Source organism: Macrotis lagotis, chromosome 1 (genome assembly GCF_037893015.1).
Source record: "Macrotis lagotis isolate mMagLag1 chromosome 1, bilby.v1.9.chrom.fasta, whole genome shotgun sequence".
Taxonomy (NCBI): Eukaryota; Metazoa; Chordata; class Mammalia; order Peramelemorphia; family Peramelidae; genus Macrotis; species Macrotis lagotis.
The window spans coordinates 789,050,175-789,068,351 of NC_133658.1; the positions used below are offsets into that span (position 1 = coordinate 789,050,175).

Below are 18,177 nucleotides of genomic sequence, written 5' to 3' on the forward strand. Positions count from 1 at the left end.
CTTGGGCAAGAGTTAAAACCAGGATGATTAGAGTTTAGTGATAGTTAATGTTAAGAAGGCACTAGGCTAACCAGAGAGGATTTGTATATCCTAAATATTTATCTTTTGAATATCTCTCCTTCAAAGGTTAGTCATAAAATGCTTTAGCTAATATTAATGAAATTATTTATCTGAAAATGTATTTGTATCCAATGCACAATATAAATACATTTTGATATTTTATGTAAAATATGCAAATAAATGAAAAATAATTAATTGGATTGTGTCCTTTATCTATGCTCTCACCTGTCTCCAACTAGCTGTACTAGTTGATAATTTACCATTAACCCACGGCACCATTGCTGACTTAGTAGCAACATTCTCAAATTTTAAGTATACTGCTTAAGAAGACATAGCCAGCCTTTATACAGACAATCTGAAAAGGCAAACTGATAGCAAGTATCACAGTAGTTTTAGATGATACTTTACTTAGAAGATCCTTGAGCTCTCTTATCAATGAGAAAAAACAGAAAGAATAGGAAGGTGATTATTGTTTAATAGTGATACAAACTATTTTTCAAGAGCTTAGGTTTAGATCTATATGTAACATTTCTCTTTCCTCATCAAAGTTTCCTAAAGCATCATTCACTGATCCATGGGGACTTTTAGTGAAAGGTCTCCAGATTCCATAAGTAACCCGGGACTCTGATTCATAAACATCAAAGCCCTCTTCATCTTAGGCTTTACTTGAATGGGTGAGAACAATATTTGTCCAATGGAAAGAGCCACAAGAGAGATTTATGTAAGTTGTCTTAGTGCCCTTATAATAAAAAGAGGCAACTGTCTGCAGAGGACTTCACTTGTTCTTGACTTTGGTGGGATCTTCAGTTTTCTCAGGTCTGAGACTTGCTCTGTAATTTCAGAAATTAAATTGTATTAGTTCATTCAAGGATGACCAAGGCTAGATGAATTCACTAACCCTGACCCAACTCACAAATGCTGCATTTACAAAGTGTATAAGATAGGGAGATGCTGAGAAGGTGATAATATTCTTGAAAATCCACTCTGCCTGAGTATGTGTCAGACTAGACCTAGAAATAATCTGGATCAGCATCTTAGGAACTGAGGGAGGCTGGGAGGAAAAGTCACCTGATTTCCTTTTAAACTGAGAACATTTCCTTGGAAACCCAGAGGACTCTTGCCTGCCTCCCCAACCCTGTTCCCTTCCCTCATGCCTAGTTTTTGGTAGGGCTGTGTGATTATTTCCTAAACACATTACCAGCTCTCCAGCTCTGTCGGCAGATTCTCTCGTTCTAGGAATGTCACGAATGAATTACCATGCAGTGCTGGCACATAGCCTCAGCCAGCAGGAGCCAATTATTTTAAAATTTTCCAGGCAAATCAGCTCAGACTTTTTTCAAGTTCCTGGCCAAGAATCTTTAGAAAGTCTTGTGACATTCCTTTGCTAGGATATGTATGGATGACCCACATATCTCCATTTCTCCCCTGTGCCAGCTTTGTCATTTCTGCTCTTTGGGGCATAGCATCGGACATGAGCTCACCCCCATCTGTAGTATTCTAACTGGATAACTTTCACTTATCAAAATTGTAAATGGATGTTTGATCAGATCAGATTATTAAATTTCTTAATTAGGCAGTACACATTCCTTCCTGCCAGATGGATTGAGCTGCATCTATCTATGACATAACTTAATCATGCATTACAATGCTGTCAAGTCAGACAAAATATGTTCCCTTGGCTATACTGAACACATCCAGTTCAAATCTGGGTTGAACAGCATGAAATAGTGGAAAGAAAGCTGGATTTGGAGCCAGAAGATTTGTGTTCAAATCCTGGGTCTTGTGGGAAAAATGGAAAGGGAAGAAGCATTTATAGAGCCCTTAACTCTATTTATCAGACCCTATGCTGAGTGATTTACAAATATTTCATTGGCTCCTCACTCCAAAACCAGTACTCTATTCACCTTGCCCCCTAAGCTAGAGAGATGTAGATTGAATGGAACACAGAGAGATGCATCCAGAGCTAGTTGAAGAGTGAATAAATCAAAGTCAACTTGGTTCAAGGTCTCAGGTGGAATAGCCCAAGTCAAGCTAGTTTTGTCAGTGATTTAGATGGAGGTATAATATCCTATTTACAGAGGACAAAAACTGGGAGCGATACTTCTCACCCTAGATCACAGAAGTAGTATCTTGACAGGTTGGAATACTGGAGTGAATCTGATATCAGCCATGATTCTGGATTCATTCTCCTAGCTTCACTTGGTTTAACAACTCTATTCCACAGAGCTCACTGCTCCTTTTCCACCCCTTAGGGCTCTGGGGGTAATCTTGAGAAGTGGAGGATTCTTATACCATCAATCAGAAGGCCCCATCCAGTGAGTTCCCCAATGTTTATTTAACTTGTTAATATCAATTTTTTATTGTTTGATAAACTGAATTTATTTAGTAAACAAATCAGACTTAATTAATTTAAAGCTATTTGAAATATGAGGGGCTGCCTATCCATTTATGTATTTTTTGTTGATGTTAGGGCAGCTAGGTGGCATGGTGGATAGAGTGCTGCTCCTGAAGACTCTTCTTTTTGAATTCAAATCCAGCCTCAGACACTCACTAGTTGTATGACTATGGGCAAGTCACCCAACATTTTTTTGCCTCCATTTCCTCTTCTGTAAAATGAACTGGAGAAGGAAATTATAAACCACTCCAGTATTTTTGTCAAGAAAATCCCAAATGGGCATGTGCAAAGTTGTATAAGACTGAACATGACTGGATTGTAACAGACTAAGTTAATCTATTAAACTATGTCTAATTAATTAATATTTTTGATTATCAAGACCTGGTTTCAAGTCCTGTCTCTGCCTTTGTATCTATGTGAATTTAATACCTCTAAACCTCATTTTTTTTTCATATGTAAAGTGAGTCACACCTGGGGATCTTTAAAATGCCTTCAGATTCTAAAACTAAGATCCTATGAATATTTTTCCCGCCTTCTTAACCTTCTTGTCATTTTGGACATGAGTTATCAAAATCATTTGAATGTATACCTATTTGAATGTGTACTGATATCCTAGAATTCTTTTTTAAAATAAATATTTGGTATCAGATTAATTTCTAGTCATTTTCTTCTTTCTCCTAAACTAGTTTGCTAAACTAATTGGATACTGTTAATTTTGGTCTTTTCCTACAAAAGGACATTTATATTAAAGGGAGAGCTAAGACTGAAGTACAAATTACCTCTTTCCCTCAAACTAGAAGGCACACTATATCCTTTACATTCCCAGTTTATCCTAGAGAAAGTGACTCAAAATATTTGCTATAAAACATTGATGACTTTCTGCCATTGCAGAGATGGGTGCTTCCTAGCCCTGTGAGTCATTTTCTCCCTTTTTGAAGTCCCTACCAAGTTTATGTTCAAGTATGGATTAGCCAGGACATGAGTCACTATATGACATAGTGGGTTCCTCATCACTAGAAGTCTTCAAAGAAAGGCTGAATGGCTTCTTGTTGAAACTGATATGGTTGGGGTTCTTTTTGGTCATGAATTGAACTAGATGCCCTCTGAGGTCCTTTCTATTTTATCGTGCGACCTTGGATACATAGCTCTCCTTCTCTAGCACTCTGTTTCCTTATCTGTAAAATGAGTGGGTACACTAGATGGTCAGCCTACCAGAACACCCTGGTAATCATTTTGGAGATGTTACCAAATCAAGTTATAGATATATTGGTATAGAACATTTACTTGAATGTATATTCAACCTAACACATATCCTGGAAATTTGTTTTTGATTTTTGTTTCTTATAAATATCGGATATCAAATTATTTCTGGTCATTTTCCTCTTTCTCCTAATGGGGGGAAGGGGTGGTCAGGAGGGAACAGAAGATGGAAAGAATATATATTTATAGGATCATAGTTTTAGATCCTAAAATCACCTTAAAGATCATCAGTTACATCTCATTTCACATATAAGGAAACTGAGATGTAGAGACATTAATTCACAAGGTATAAATGAGTAGAATAGGATTTGATACCAGACCCTCATAGCCCCCAAATCAACAACAATAATAGTAGTATTTATACTGTTTAAGGTTTACAAAGAATTTTATAAACATTATTCCATTTGATTCAAATTCAGCATATTCTACTAGACTATAATGTAAAATGAGACTCCAATTTAAGTATGTTCCTCTTGGTGTAGGTTTGACTGTAATTCTTCTCCTTTGAATATCTAGGAGTTCCATAAGGTCCTTTCCTGATTTTATGGTACACTCATGACTGTCAGATGGTAATGTAGATTGTAAGGGAGTGAACCCTGAACTTTCAGGCTTGTTGGTTTCATCTTGCCTGGAGTTCTGTCTCTTTAAAAATGAACCAGGGGACTTCTGCCTGGACCCCTCTTCACAATTTCAATGAAACTCAGTTAAATGGAGAGCAGCTAGCGGTGCAATGGATAGAGGACCAGACATACAGTCAGGAAGACCTGAGTTAATGTTTGACATAAGACACTTACTATGTGACCCTTGGCAAGTCATTTAATGTGGTTTGTCTCAATTTCCTTCTCTGTAAAATGAGTTGGAGAAGAAAATGGCAAACCACTCTAAGATCTTTGCCAAGAAAACTCTAAGACTCTAAATGACCATCAACAGTTCAATGTAATGATCTTTTAAGACTTTTCTGATTCCTAAACTAACATGATTTTGATTTTTTATAATTTGGGGAATCTGTTCCACTTAAAAGCATGCTGATAGATATTTAAAAGTTGGGTCTCTAGGAGGGAAATACACTTTTAAGTTTAATCTAGGGGTGGCTAGGTGGCGTAGTAGATAAAGCACCGGCCTTGGAGTCAGGAGTACCTGAGTTCAAATCGGGCCTCAGAAACTTAATAATTATTTAGCTTGCATGGCCTTGGGCAAGCCACTTAACCCCATTTGCCTTGCAAAAACCTAAAAAAAAGTTTAATCTGCATTATTAACATTTTCTTCATAACTTTCTTAAGTCTAGACAATCAAATTAATAAATCAAATCACAATTTGAAGCCTTTTCCCTTTCTGAGGTATAAATGCTCACATGTAAAATTTAACAATCAGATTTTGTGATAAGATTCAAGTTGAATCCATAACATCCCTGGGATGACCTCATTCATTCTGACTCACTCTCCAACTTCTTCAGTTGCTGTCCCATCCTCTGGTATCCATATTATCTCACTCCTCTCATTTCTTCCTCCCACACACTGTAGACAACAGGCTCATTTACAGGAGAAAAATGAATGAGCAGATTTAAAAACATTAAGTCAGCATAAAGCAATTTGAACCATGTAGGTAGGACAGAAAGCAACCAGGTCACAGTTTGGGTGATACCTAAACTTTATATTCTATTTAGTTTAACTAGAGTCCCTCAAGCTTAGATTGGTCAATGATGCAACTCTAAACCTGGAGTACCTAGTTCTCTTGTGGTCCTGTTGTCTTCTTGGGCACAAGACCCTTGCGGAAAACCTCTTACGTTAAGTCTCTGCCCAAAGGTTCTGCACTGAGTTCTCTCACCTATTACATAATAGTAGGTTAATTCTCACCTCATCAGGATGATTTTTAGCTGTCATGGGAGGTCTTGGGAAGTTTGCCTATTATTACTACCTAATCACCTGTCTCTAAATTCTTTCCTCCAAACCAAGCAAAAAAATTATGAATGAATATAAGTCAAAGATCAGTGTTTCAATGTCTTCAAAAGTACTAATTTAGTACTATAAATATTAAGACAGCTAGTTGGCACAGTAGATAGAGTGTTGAACCTGAATTCAGCCTTAGATGTTTACTATCTAGGTGAGGCTAGGCAAGTCACTTTACCACTGCCTGCCTCAGTTTCCTCATTTATAAAATGGGGATAATAACTCTTGCATCTTATTATTGTTGAGAGAATCAAATGAGATAATATTTGTAAAGAAAGCTCTTTGCAAACCCTAAAGTGCTACATAAAAACTTGCTACATATAGACCACCTCTAAAGTTCAAAAATATAATTTCCTATTCACATGGGATTTATGTTTTTCTGTTGGCATTTTAATAGGTTTTTATGTTAAGGGAGTCTTCTGTTGACCCTTAGCAAGGGTCCCCTAATGAGGGTGGAGATGACAAAATTTTGTAGAGCTCATTTAGGACTTTAGTAGTCATATACTATAAGAAAGAGAAGTAAGACATGTCTCTTGATTGTCCTTCATGTGTCATCCAGCTTTGGATAAAATTATACAATAGTCCTAACCTCTCATTTCTTTTCTCTTATTGGCAGACCCTTTCTCTTTTATGATGTCTGTCTAAAGTCTGCTATCTTCATGATCTCAACAAAATTTGTCCAGGGTCATTAATATACACTCTAATTAAGTTGTATGAGATTTGACAAATGGATTAATGACATCCACATACTTCCATTGTCCCTTGGCAGTTAGCCTATGGGAACCAATGGCAGATATACCCTGATGCTGGTGGTGTGATTTCACCACTTGTTTCTGCTCTGCTTTCGTATGGCAAGTTATTTTTGACTAATGTTTGAATTCCAATTTAGGTTACAACTTTCATTAGTTCACTTACATAATTTCTCTTCAAACTTGCCCTTTAAATTTTATCCTATAAAGCAAATGTCTTATCTATATGTTCTTTGGAGAGTAGAATTCCTTTGGAAAGGGACCTATTGGTTTGTAGACAGAATACATCTGTGAATCTGATCTGGTCAGATTATGAGGAGGAAGCACCACTAGGGAGATCTACCATAGACTGATCTAAATTGAGTTTTGTCAGAGAGCTTAACTGCGAGATGTCCCCTTTATCAACTCCTTATATATAACACCCAGAGAAAGGGAAAGCTCCTACTCAAATTCTCTACTTTGTGAAAACAAATTGCAATGGATTAATTTCTTTGGTAAGACATGGTCTTAACTCAATTAAATATACAGCTCCTTAAAAAGACATTTAAAACTAGGGACTTCAGGAAGATCAAAGAGACAAATTTTTGTTGCTGATGTTCTTTTGTCAAGTGACCCCAAATCACAACCATGCTCATTTAAAAAAAAGTGTGCAAATTAGGAAACAGTCATGGGCAGGAGGTGCTACTACTATCTTAATACAGAACATTGTGCTTCCTGGGCCATGCAGATAAAAAATAGTCTTGAAACTATTTCTTTGATTAAACATGCAGCCTGTGGGTAGAACTTACAACCTTTTTTGATGTCAAGTTATTATTATCAGTGACCTCTTTGAAAGATACAGTCAAACCCCAAGAAGAATACTCCTATAACAGCACTACTTAGCAAAAGGCTTGGGAGAAGTAATTACCTCCACTTCTGTTGTGCACTAGGGAGGTAATGTGAAGTGTTGGCCAGGAGAGAAAATAGAACTTGTAGAATCTGCTGGACTGAATCAAGACACTGAGGGTTGTAGATTATCATTACTTTTTAACTTGGCTTTATTTTGAAAGGTGAAGTTCAGAATTATATCAGATAAAAGTTTGGTTAATTCTCAATTACAAGTTGTTTTTATATGATGTTAGAGGCACTGGGGCCTTTAAAATCTGCTCTATTGATCAAAGTAAATGTCCTCATTTGACATTGATTGACGGATCTTTTGATTCCCTCCATATTAAAATGCTAATGGGTTGGGCACAAGAGCCCCTCCAAAAGACAGCCATTATACCAAGAAAAGATGTTCATGACCTGCACTCTTCTCCAGAGAGGATAGAGTAACATCTCAACTCCCAGGGGCAATGCATTTAAACAACATGAAACACAATTAGAATGATTTTCAAAAGGTTATAAATGACTTGGCAAGGCTATCTGAGAATGGCTGACTCCCCATGTTAAAGACCTGTGAGTCAGTCCTGAGAGCAGCTGGAGTCTCCAGTCCCACACCTCTGTGGGAGCTAAATTAACATCAACTTTGAAGCTATTTTTAATGTTCCACACTAGATTCAATATTCTCCTACCTCTGCAGCCTGCAGGCTGGAAAGGAAGTGCAAAAGTTGGAAAGCAGTGGCTTTGGGCATTAGATCACCCCTTCTCAGATCTTCTAGGGAAAAGAAGAAACTAGATATTCTGGCCATTGGATTCACAGCTCACATGAGACAGTATGGGTGGTGGGTAACCCATTCTTTAAAGGGGAAAATGTTATTACTCTGGCTGATCATATGAATTCCAATTTTTTAAAGGAACTCTAGGGCCAATTGCAAAGTCAAATTCTGGGGATTCCTAGGAAGGAAATTCACTTTAATTAAGCATTTATTAAGTATCAACTAAGATGCTCCAAAGATCCAAGAACAGAGATGAAAATGTTTCTACTTTCAAGGATCTTACATTCCATCAAAGGATAATTAATTCAATTCAATAAACGTTTATTTAGTATCTGCTAGCTGCAAGGTACTATATCCTACTCAAAGAGTATAAAGACAAGACTTAAATAGTTTGTCAGTGTGTGTGTGTGTGTGTGTTTGTATAATTGGTGGTATCAAAACTTTATATTCTATCCCAAATGAGGCATTTCATTATTTTCTGTCTTACTTGCACCCTCCAGGGAAATTTAACCCCTTTTGATTATGGAATGTCTTTCTTGAGGCATGTTCTATGAGTTCATAATACAGTCCACTATATTTTTTTAGGTTTTTTTTTTTTTTTTGCAAGGCAAAGTGGCTTGCCCAAGGCCACACAGCTAGGTCATTATTAAGTGTCTGAGATCGGATTTGAACCCAGGTACTCCTGACTCCAAGGCCGGTGCTTTGTCCACTACACCACGTAGCCGCCCCTTAGTCCACTATATTTAAGGTGTCTCCACCATGCCTCAAAAGCCACCCTGGATATTTTCATTTTATACATTCTACTGAAACATATATCCCTCCCCTGTATTCTTTCCTAGCGTACTTGCTTTCCAGTGCTGGAACCATAATGAAATTAATACTTCCACTACTACTAGAAAGGGCATACCAATCAACTTGTCTGTGACTCCACTCATCATCTTTGTGACTTTCCTATCATTCCTCTATATTTGTGGCCTACCCTTATAAGAATGAAAGATTCTTGAGAATAAGAACTGTTTCCCCATTACATTTCTATACTTAGTATTTCATATAAACTTGGCATGTTGTAAGCACTGAACAATTTTTTAAAATTCATTTATTCATTCCTGCTCTCAAAAAGCATATATTCTAACAGCAAATATAGATAGAAGAAAAATATAAATTTATATATGCACATATACATATATACACACACATACATGTAAGTATATGTGCACATATCCACAGTAAGGCAAAGGAGGGAGGGAGTGATACTAATAACTGAAAAGAGCCATAAAACCCTTTTGTAGGAATTACTGCTCAGTTATTCTTTAAAAGAATCTAGGATTTTTTTAAGGCATAAGGGAATCAAAGTACATTTTGGTTATAAAGCACAATCTATAAACAATCATGGAAGCAGGAAATGAAATGCACTAAATTCAAGGAACAGCTTAAATGGAGAATGCATCAAACAAAATGATGTGAAATAAGTCTTGAATATTAGACAAGAGTAGATTGTAGAGTTTCAAATGCTAAGCTGAGAAGTTTAAATGGTATCCAAGAGGCCATAGGGAAATATTGAAGAATTTTTATTGGGTAGGTTGTTAGTAACATGGTCAGACTAATGCTTCATTTAGATTATTTTGGCAACTGTGTAAAACAGAAAAGGATGTGACTATTGGTGCTATGTGCTCTGACCTTGGAGAAGGTAAAAATTTTAAGAGTACTGCATTATATGATTTGGTCACACAGGTAGTAATTGCCAATATTATAACTAATTAATTCAATAAGTATTTTTTAAGTACAAAAAAACCCAGTCTCTGCACTCAAGGAGCTCACAGTCTTATAGGGGATACAATATATATATATATATATATATATATATATATATATATATATATATATATACACAAAAAAGATAAATTTAAGATAGATTGAAGGCACTAAGATTAAGGAGAAAGGATTCCTGTAGAATATGAGATTTTAAATGAAACTTGAAGGAAACCAGGGGAACTAGGAGACAGAGATGAGAAAGGAGAATATTCCAATCATAGGCACAGACAATGAAAATGATTAGTATTGAGATGGAATACAAATGCTTATGTGAGAAGCAGCAAAGGAGAGTAGCGTCATTGGATAATGACAGTGTATATGGTAGTGAATATGGTATAAGACCATCAGGTACAGGTTATGAAAAGTTCTTAGAAATCAAGAGGAGAATTTTATATTTAATTCTAGAGAGAGTTGATTGATCATGGAGTGATGTAGACAGACTTGCATTTTAGGTAAAACAAATGTGATAGATATATGGAAGATGAACTGGAGAGAAGAAAGACTATCTAACATATATATATATATATATATATATATATATATATATGTATTATTTGTCACTCAATAAATGATAGTGAGCTTGGATTGGATTGGTTGGAGAACCCTGGAATAGTGAAAAGAACTAGAGAACAAGAAATGGCAAAAGATGTTAACATTAAGTTAACTCCCTCCTAACATCATGTACAAAATAAGTAACAAAGTTCTTGGAATCAGAATATGTGGTTTTGAGTTCAACCTCCAACATTTCCTTGCTGTATGTAATCCTGGGTAAGTCATTTTAAAATGGGAGCAAAACTTGTACAGCTATCTTAAAAGGTTATTATGAATAAGAATATTCTATATAAGTGTGAGCAATTATAAGTGTTTTGTGAAGTATAATGTGCCATGCAAGGTAAGTTATTATCATCATTAATAATTATACTTTCAGTCTTTAAAAGAGGTTAAAATGGAAGGGGTACAGGATGACAAGAGTACTTTTCAGTTACATTTAGAATAGGGTTGGGTTCCCTTATTTTTATTAATGGATATAACCCCATGTGTGAAAACTCTCTCCTTTGATATAGACCTGCAACTAGTTGTAACTGGCATACTTATACAGTTATCTGGGATGGGGGTAGGGCACTAAGAGATCTTTCCCTACCAAGCTTTAGCTTCAAATCACTCCCTCCATCTACTGCCTTTGCTCCTATTTACAAGTTTTTGAATTAATCAAGAGAAAATAATAAACCCATATTTACTAGATATATGACAGATTTATGCTATATAATTTCAACTGAATACTCACTGCAGCGAGATAATCCTTTAATATATCCATAATTAATTCATTATTCTACTCTTATAGCAGCTTTCCCAGATCTTTGTGTTCCTCTTTAAAACCACCCATGACCTTTCTTTCCCTACTATTTAATCTGAGAATTTTCCTCCTATTTCCCTGAAAAAATTGAGGTGATTCACTGAGAGCTCTGTCTTCCCTTCTCTTCATTTCACATTATTTACCATTATCTCCTCCATTCCAGTTCTACAAATAGAAGTGTCCTTCTTGCCAAAGTGAACCTCTACACTTATACAAATTAGCCTGTTTCATTACATCTTCTCTAACATATTGCCCTCTTTATCATTCAATCTCTCCTTTTCTAACTATCCCCTTTTACCCACAAATGTCCTATCCTCAAAAATCCATCACTTGATCCATCCAACCCTGCTATCATCATCTCTCTCTTCTTTTTGCGTCCAAACTCATTGAGAAGGCTATCTACAACTAATACCCTCACTTCCTTTCCTTTCCCTCTCTTGTAAATTCTCCTCAGATCTTTCTCTGACCTTATTATTAAAATGAAACTCCACAGTTATTAATAATTTAATTGCCAAATTTGATGGCATTTTCTCAATACTCAACATTCTTGACCTTCCTACATCCTTTGACACTGTCAGTCACCCTTTTCTCCTCTATATTTTATTTTCTCTAGGGTTTTGTGATAATATTCTCTATTTATTTAGCCCCTCCTTAGTAATCCTTTGCTGGATCTTCATTTTATTGAATCCAAGGTATGCCTACTAATGCCTACAAACCATAAGTATTGCATAGGGCTTTGTCCTAGGCTCTCTTTTCTTTTCATACCAGGTTATCTCTTTAAGTCCCATGGATTTTTTAATTTTTCTATGGTTGTGTTTATCAAGTCTTCTTTCCAGCTCTAACCTCCAGTCTCAGATTTCTAATTGCTTATTAGAAATCTCAAACCAGATGTCCCACAGACATCTTAAATTCAATATGTTCAAAACTAAACTCATTTTATTTCCTGCCAAATTCTCCCCTCTTAACTTGCCTATTATAGTTGAAGGAACCACCATCACCCCACTACCTAAAGATCAAAACCTAGGTATCACCCTTGACTCCTTACTCTCTCCCTTCCCAATCAGTTGCTATAACTTATCATTTGTACCTTTCCAACATTGCACACAAGTCCCTTTTCTCTTCTGTGACATTTGCAACCACCATAGGACAGTCTCTCATCACTTTATATCTGGACTAATTCATGGCCTGGAGTCAAGAATACATGAATTCCATTCCAGGCACATTGATTGTGTGCCCCTAAAAAAGTCACTGAAGCTCTTTTATGCTTCTATTTATTCAACTCTAAAATGGGGATAACAGTAGTATCTGTTTCCTGTGGTTATATGATCATCAGATGAGATAATATTTGTAAAGTGCTTAAGCACAGTGCCTGGCCCATAATTAGGTAACTATATAAACATTTGTGCCCTTCCTTCTGCTACATTCCTAAGTTTCTGTTACATTCCTAATTCCTTAAGGAATTGTCATTTAGTGCCATTATTTTAATGCCACAATGATTCAATTCTAGGGGCAGCTAGGGGGCATAGTGGATAGAGCACCAGCCCTGGAGTCAGGATGATTGAGTTGAAATCTGGCCCCATATACTTAATAATTACCTAGTTGTATGACCTTGACCAAGTCACTTAGCTCCATTGCCTTGCAAAAACAAAAACACAATGATAAAATTATTTCTTATGCCTAATTTAAGTCTTTATTACAGCAACTTGGCCCATTTTTTCCTAATCCCTGTTCTCAGGAGAGAGAGAGAGAGAGAGAGAGAGAGAGAGAGAGAGACAGACAGACAGACTACTAACATAATTTCCTAGTAATTCTTATCAGATATGAAGGTCTTTATTTTATACATCATCATATTCCCAGCCTCCCAGCTCCTTTTTGTGCTATATAAATTTATTATTTCACCTTTCCCAATCCTTCATTCAGCTGAGTGCTCTTCTCTGTATATGAAAGAAAATAAACTTTTTGAGGGCAAAAAAAACTTTTTTGAGGGGTGGGGTATGCTTTGTATTTGTATACTAGAATCTAATACCTGCCACAAAGTAAGAACTTAACAAATGCTTGTTGAAGTATTAGGGGATAAATTGAGAAGAAACTGAATTAAGCAAGCCCATATTATGCAATATGGCATGGTAGTAACCTTAGAGACAAAAGGATTTACTAGCTGTATAATCTTAGGTATATCACTACACATATCTGAATCTTGGCTTCTCTTTTTCAAAAATGCAAATGTAATGGGAGACTGGACACTGAGGTCACTTTTTATGATTGTGGCAGAAATACCTCTAATGCAGCCCTCTGTGTGGAAGAGAAACTAGGGAGCCTATGTCCAGTACATTTGTGATAACATGTAATAGGAATATTTTGGAAAGATTTTGGACCATGGAGAAATATTATCCAAACAGTTCTGGTCTACTAACTATGTGGTGAAGAGAAGCATTAATCAGTCTCATACAGTCTCTTAGTTTTGACTTTTTCTCTTTGACTGACTTCTTTTTTTGTGTTTTATTTTATTTTTCCAGTTACATGTAAAAATAAATTTTAGCTTTCATTTTTAAACTTTGAATTCTGAATTCTCTGCCCTCTTCCCACCCCACTGCCCTCATTGAGAAAGCAAGTTATTTGATATAGGTTAAAAATGTGTAGTCATATTAATCATATTGTGAAAGTAAATATAGCCCCCCCCAAAAAAGAGAAACCTCAAGAAAAATAAATTTATAAAAATAATGCTTCAATCTCTATTCAGATGCCATAAGCTCTGTCTTTGGGGATGAACATTCTTAATTGTAAGTCCTTCAGAGTTGTTTTGGGTCACAGCATAACTGAGAAAAATTTAGTCATTCACAGCCAATCATCCTACAATAATGTTGTTACTTTTTATATGGTACATTTCCCATTGCATCTGCTCATGCAAGTCTTTCCAGGTTTTACTTAGAGTATCCTGTTCATCATTTCCTATAGCAGAATAGAATTCCATCATAATCACATAACACAATTTGTTCAGCCATTTTCCAACTGATGAGCATCTCCTCAATTTCCATTTCCTTGTCACCAGAAAGGAGCTAATATAAATATCCTTTTACATATAGATCCTTTCCTTCCTGTTTTTCATCTCTTTTCATCTCTTCTGGAATATAGACTTAGTAGTGCTAGGACAAGGGAAGGCATGGTTTTATAGGCCTTTGGGTGTAGTCCCAATTTGTTCTACAGAATTGTTGAATCATTTTACAACTCCTCCAGTGGTACATTAATGTCTCATTTTCCTTAAATCTCTTCAACATTTGTCATTTTCTCTTTACTTCCTTTTTAGTTAATTCAAAAGGCTAAGTAGTACCTCAAAATTGTTCTAATTTGCATTTCTCTGATGAATTGTGAGTTAGGGGACAGCTAGGTTGCACAGTGGATAGAGCACCGGCCCTGGAGTCAGGAGTACCTGAGTTCAAATTTGGCCTCAGACACTTAATAATTACTTAGCTGTGTGGCCTTGGGCAAACCACTTAACCCCATTGCCTTGCCAAAAATCTAAAAAAAAAAAAATAGTGAGTTAGGATATTTTTTTAATATGCACATAAATAGCATTGATAACCCCAGCTGAAAACTGTCCATATCTCTTAGTCACTTATCAATTGGAGAATGGCTCTTATTTTTTATAAAGTTGACTAAATTCTCTATGTTTGATAAATGAGGTCTTTATTAGAGAAACTTGTTTCAATATTTTTCCTATTGCTGTTGCTAACTGTATTTTCCTTCATCCTATTCTCTCTGCTTCCATTAATTCTATTCTCTCTTTCCGTTCACCCTGTCCTTCCTCAAAAGTGTTTTGCATCTGACTGTCTCTTCCTACAATCTTTCCTCCATTTCCTCCCTTTCCTCCCTAGAATAAGATGGATTTCTATACTCAGTTGAATGAGCATGTTATTCCCTCTCTGAAGCAATTTCTTTTTTTTTTAGGTTTTTTTGCAAGGCAAATGGGGTTAAGTGGCTTGTCCAAGGCCACAAAGCTAGATAATTATTAAATGTCTGAGACCAGATTTGAACCCAGGTACTCCTGATTCCAGGGCCAGTGCTTTATCCACTGCACCACCTAGCTGCCCCTCTGAAGCAATTTCAATGAGAGTAAGGCTTACTCATTCAATTCTCCCCTTCTTCCACTCTACTGCAAAAGTTTTTTCTTAACCCTTTTAAATGAAATAACTTATCCCATTCTACCTCCTCCTTTCCCTTTCTCCCAGTATATCCCTTTCTTACCCTTTAACTCTATCCTTTTAAGATATCATTCCTTCATGTTCAACTCCTACCTGTCTTGTCTATATATGTTCCTTCCAACTGCTCTAATAAACAAAGAAAATTCATATGAGTTATCAGTATCATCTTCCCATGCTGGAATGAAGGCAGTCCAACATCAAGTCCTTTATGAATTGCCTTTCCTCTTTACCTTTTTATGCTTCATTTGAGTCTCATATTTGAAGATGAAATTTTCGATTCAGCTCTGTCTTTTCATCAGGAAAGTTTGAAAGTTCCCTATTTAATTGACTATCCATCTTTTTTTCCTAAGAAAGTATTTCCAATTTTGCTGGGGTTTTTGGTGGTAAACCAAGTTCTTTTGCCTTCTGGAATATCATAGTCTAAGCCCTATGATCTCTTAATGTTGAAGCTGCTAAATTGTATGTTATCCTGACTATGACTCCATGATAATAGAATTGTTCCTTTTTTGCAACTTGCAATATTTTCTCCTTGATCTGGAAGTTCTGAAATTTTTCTATAATATTTTTTATCAGTTTTAATTTTAGGATTTCTTTCAGGAAAGGATAAGTGGATTCTTTCAATTTCTATTTTACCCTCTGCTTCTAGAATATCAGGGCAGTTTTCCTTAATAATTTCTTGAAAGATATCTAGGCTCTTTTTCAGTCATGGCTTTCAGGTAGTCCGAATTTTTTAAATTATCTCTATTAGACATTGTTTTTTTCAGGTCAGTTGTTTTTCCAATGAGATATTTCAGTTTTTTTCTAGTTTTTAATTCTTTTGGTTTCACTGTTTCTAGATTTCTCACAAAGTCTTCAGCTTCCCGTTGCTCAATTCTAAATTTTAAGGAATCATTTTCTTCAGTGAACTTTTGTATCTCCTTTTCCATTTGGCCAGAATTGCTTTTTAAAGTATTCTTCTCCTCATTGACTTTTTGGGCCTCTTTTTCCATTTGGTACATTCTGGTTTTTAAGATGTTATTTTCTTCAGCATTTTTTTGTCTCTTTCACTAAGCTGTTGATTCAATTTTCATAACTTTTTTGCATCACTATCATTTCTCTTCCTAATTTTTTTCTCTACCTCCCTTACTTGATTTTCAAAATCATTTTTGAACTCTTCCATTGCCTGAGACTAATTCACATTTTGCTTGGAGGCTTTGGGTATAGAATCTTTGACTTCATTATTTTCTCAGTGTGTATTTTGATCTTCCTTATCCCCATAGTAACTGTCTATGATCAGATTTTTTTCCTTCTGTTGCTTTCTCATTTCCCCAGTTATGACTTGATTTTAACTCTTTATTAAAGGTGAGGCTCTGCTTCCAGAGGGGAGGGAGCACTGTGCCAAGTTTTGGGGGCAGTTTTTGTAGAAGTTTTCAGAGATACTTTTAGGGACCTGCAAGTTTTCAATTCTTCCAAGATCTTATGACTGTGCTCTGCTCTGTCTCCTTTCTGTCATTGAGCTATAGGATGATCTTTGCTGCACTGCAAACAGTAAGCTCTGTTATGCTTCAGCTCCTCTTCCTTGGACTGAGACCCCAGACTGTGATACAGAGTATGGGTTAAGCCACAAAGTCTTGTCTCAGTGATAGCAAAGAGATTCCTGTAACCCCTTCCAACTCCCTTACTGTCCATGGACTGAGAGCTCTGGAAGAAGCTGCTGCTTCCAGATTGTGACTCCTGAGGTCTGATCCTAGTCTGCTGGGTTTGGATCTGTACTGCCCAGGCTTGAGCTGGACTGTGCTCCACTCTTACTCTCATGTATCAGAGTTTTCCTGCTGACCTTCTAAGTTGTCCTAGGCAGCGTCTGGGATGAGAATTTTGGAAATGTAACCACTGCTATTGACCATTCACCCTGCTCTCTGTTCCTAGATTGTTGAGGTTGGTTTGCTCCAAAGCAACTGCACTCCTCTCTCACCCTGGTGCAATCTGCAGACCCTTCCTTCTGATCTTTCAAGTTGTCCTGATCTGGAAAATTGTTTCACTCAGTCTTTTTGTGACTTCTTCTCCTGAAGAATTTGTTTAAAGTCATTATTTAAAAGTATTTGGAGTGCTTTGTGGGAGAGCTCTGGTGAGTCCCTGTCTTCACTCACCATCGTGGTTCTGCCCCTCGATTTCTTTCTTGATTTGCATTCTAGGGAGGGAAAAAATGCTTATATGGGGAGAGGTCTATAAACATAAGTGAACCATCTGAGGTCCAAGGGTCTGGGAGGATATATTTTACTGCAATCCCAACATTAATACCACTAAGGAATGGGAAATAATCATTAAAATTCTCAGCTGTAGCTGAGACCAGTATTAATCTTGCATCGATGCTACAGGGCAGTCAGGTGGTAGAGTAGATAGAGCACTGACCTTGTAGTCTGGAGGATGGGAATTTGAATTCAGTCTCAGACACTTCCCACTTATTAACTGTGTGACCTTGGGCAAGTCTCTTAACCCTGCTTGTTTCACATCCAGTGAATCATCTTGATTCATATCTGACCAGAGGGCTCTGGAGGAGAAAGTGAAACTAGTGACTTAGCACAGCACCCCCTTCACTCATATCCAGTTCATGTGCTTGTCATGGCATCACCTCCCTGATGTCAAGGTCTTCTTCAAGAATGAAGGACAAACAATAACACATTTGATCATAAGACCAATACTATATAGAAATTATGGTAAGTTTGAACCCAATCTCCCTAGAGACTGATAGAGGGAAGATTATGCCCTCAAGTTCTTAGGGATAAATA

At 36.5% G+C, this 18,177-nt stretch overlaps 1 long non-coding RNA gene across 1 annotated transcript; it reads right to left on the reverse strand.

The window, feature by feature from the left end:
* Positions 1-518: 518 nt before the first annotated feature.
* On the reverse strand, positions 519-5,510 carry LOC141488417 (uncharacterized). Its single transcript, XR_012468672.1, has 2 exons — positions 5,438-5,510; positions 519-890 (listed from the first exon to the last, which is right to left on the reverse strand). It is a non-coding gene; the product is annotated as an uncharacterized LOC141488417 (long non-coding RNA).
* Positions 5,511-18,177: the final 12,667 nt, after the last annotated feature.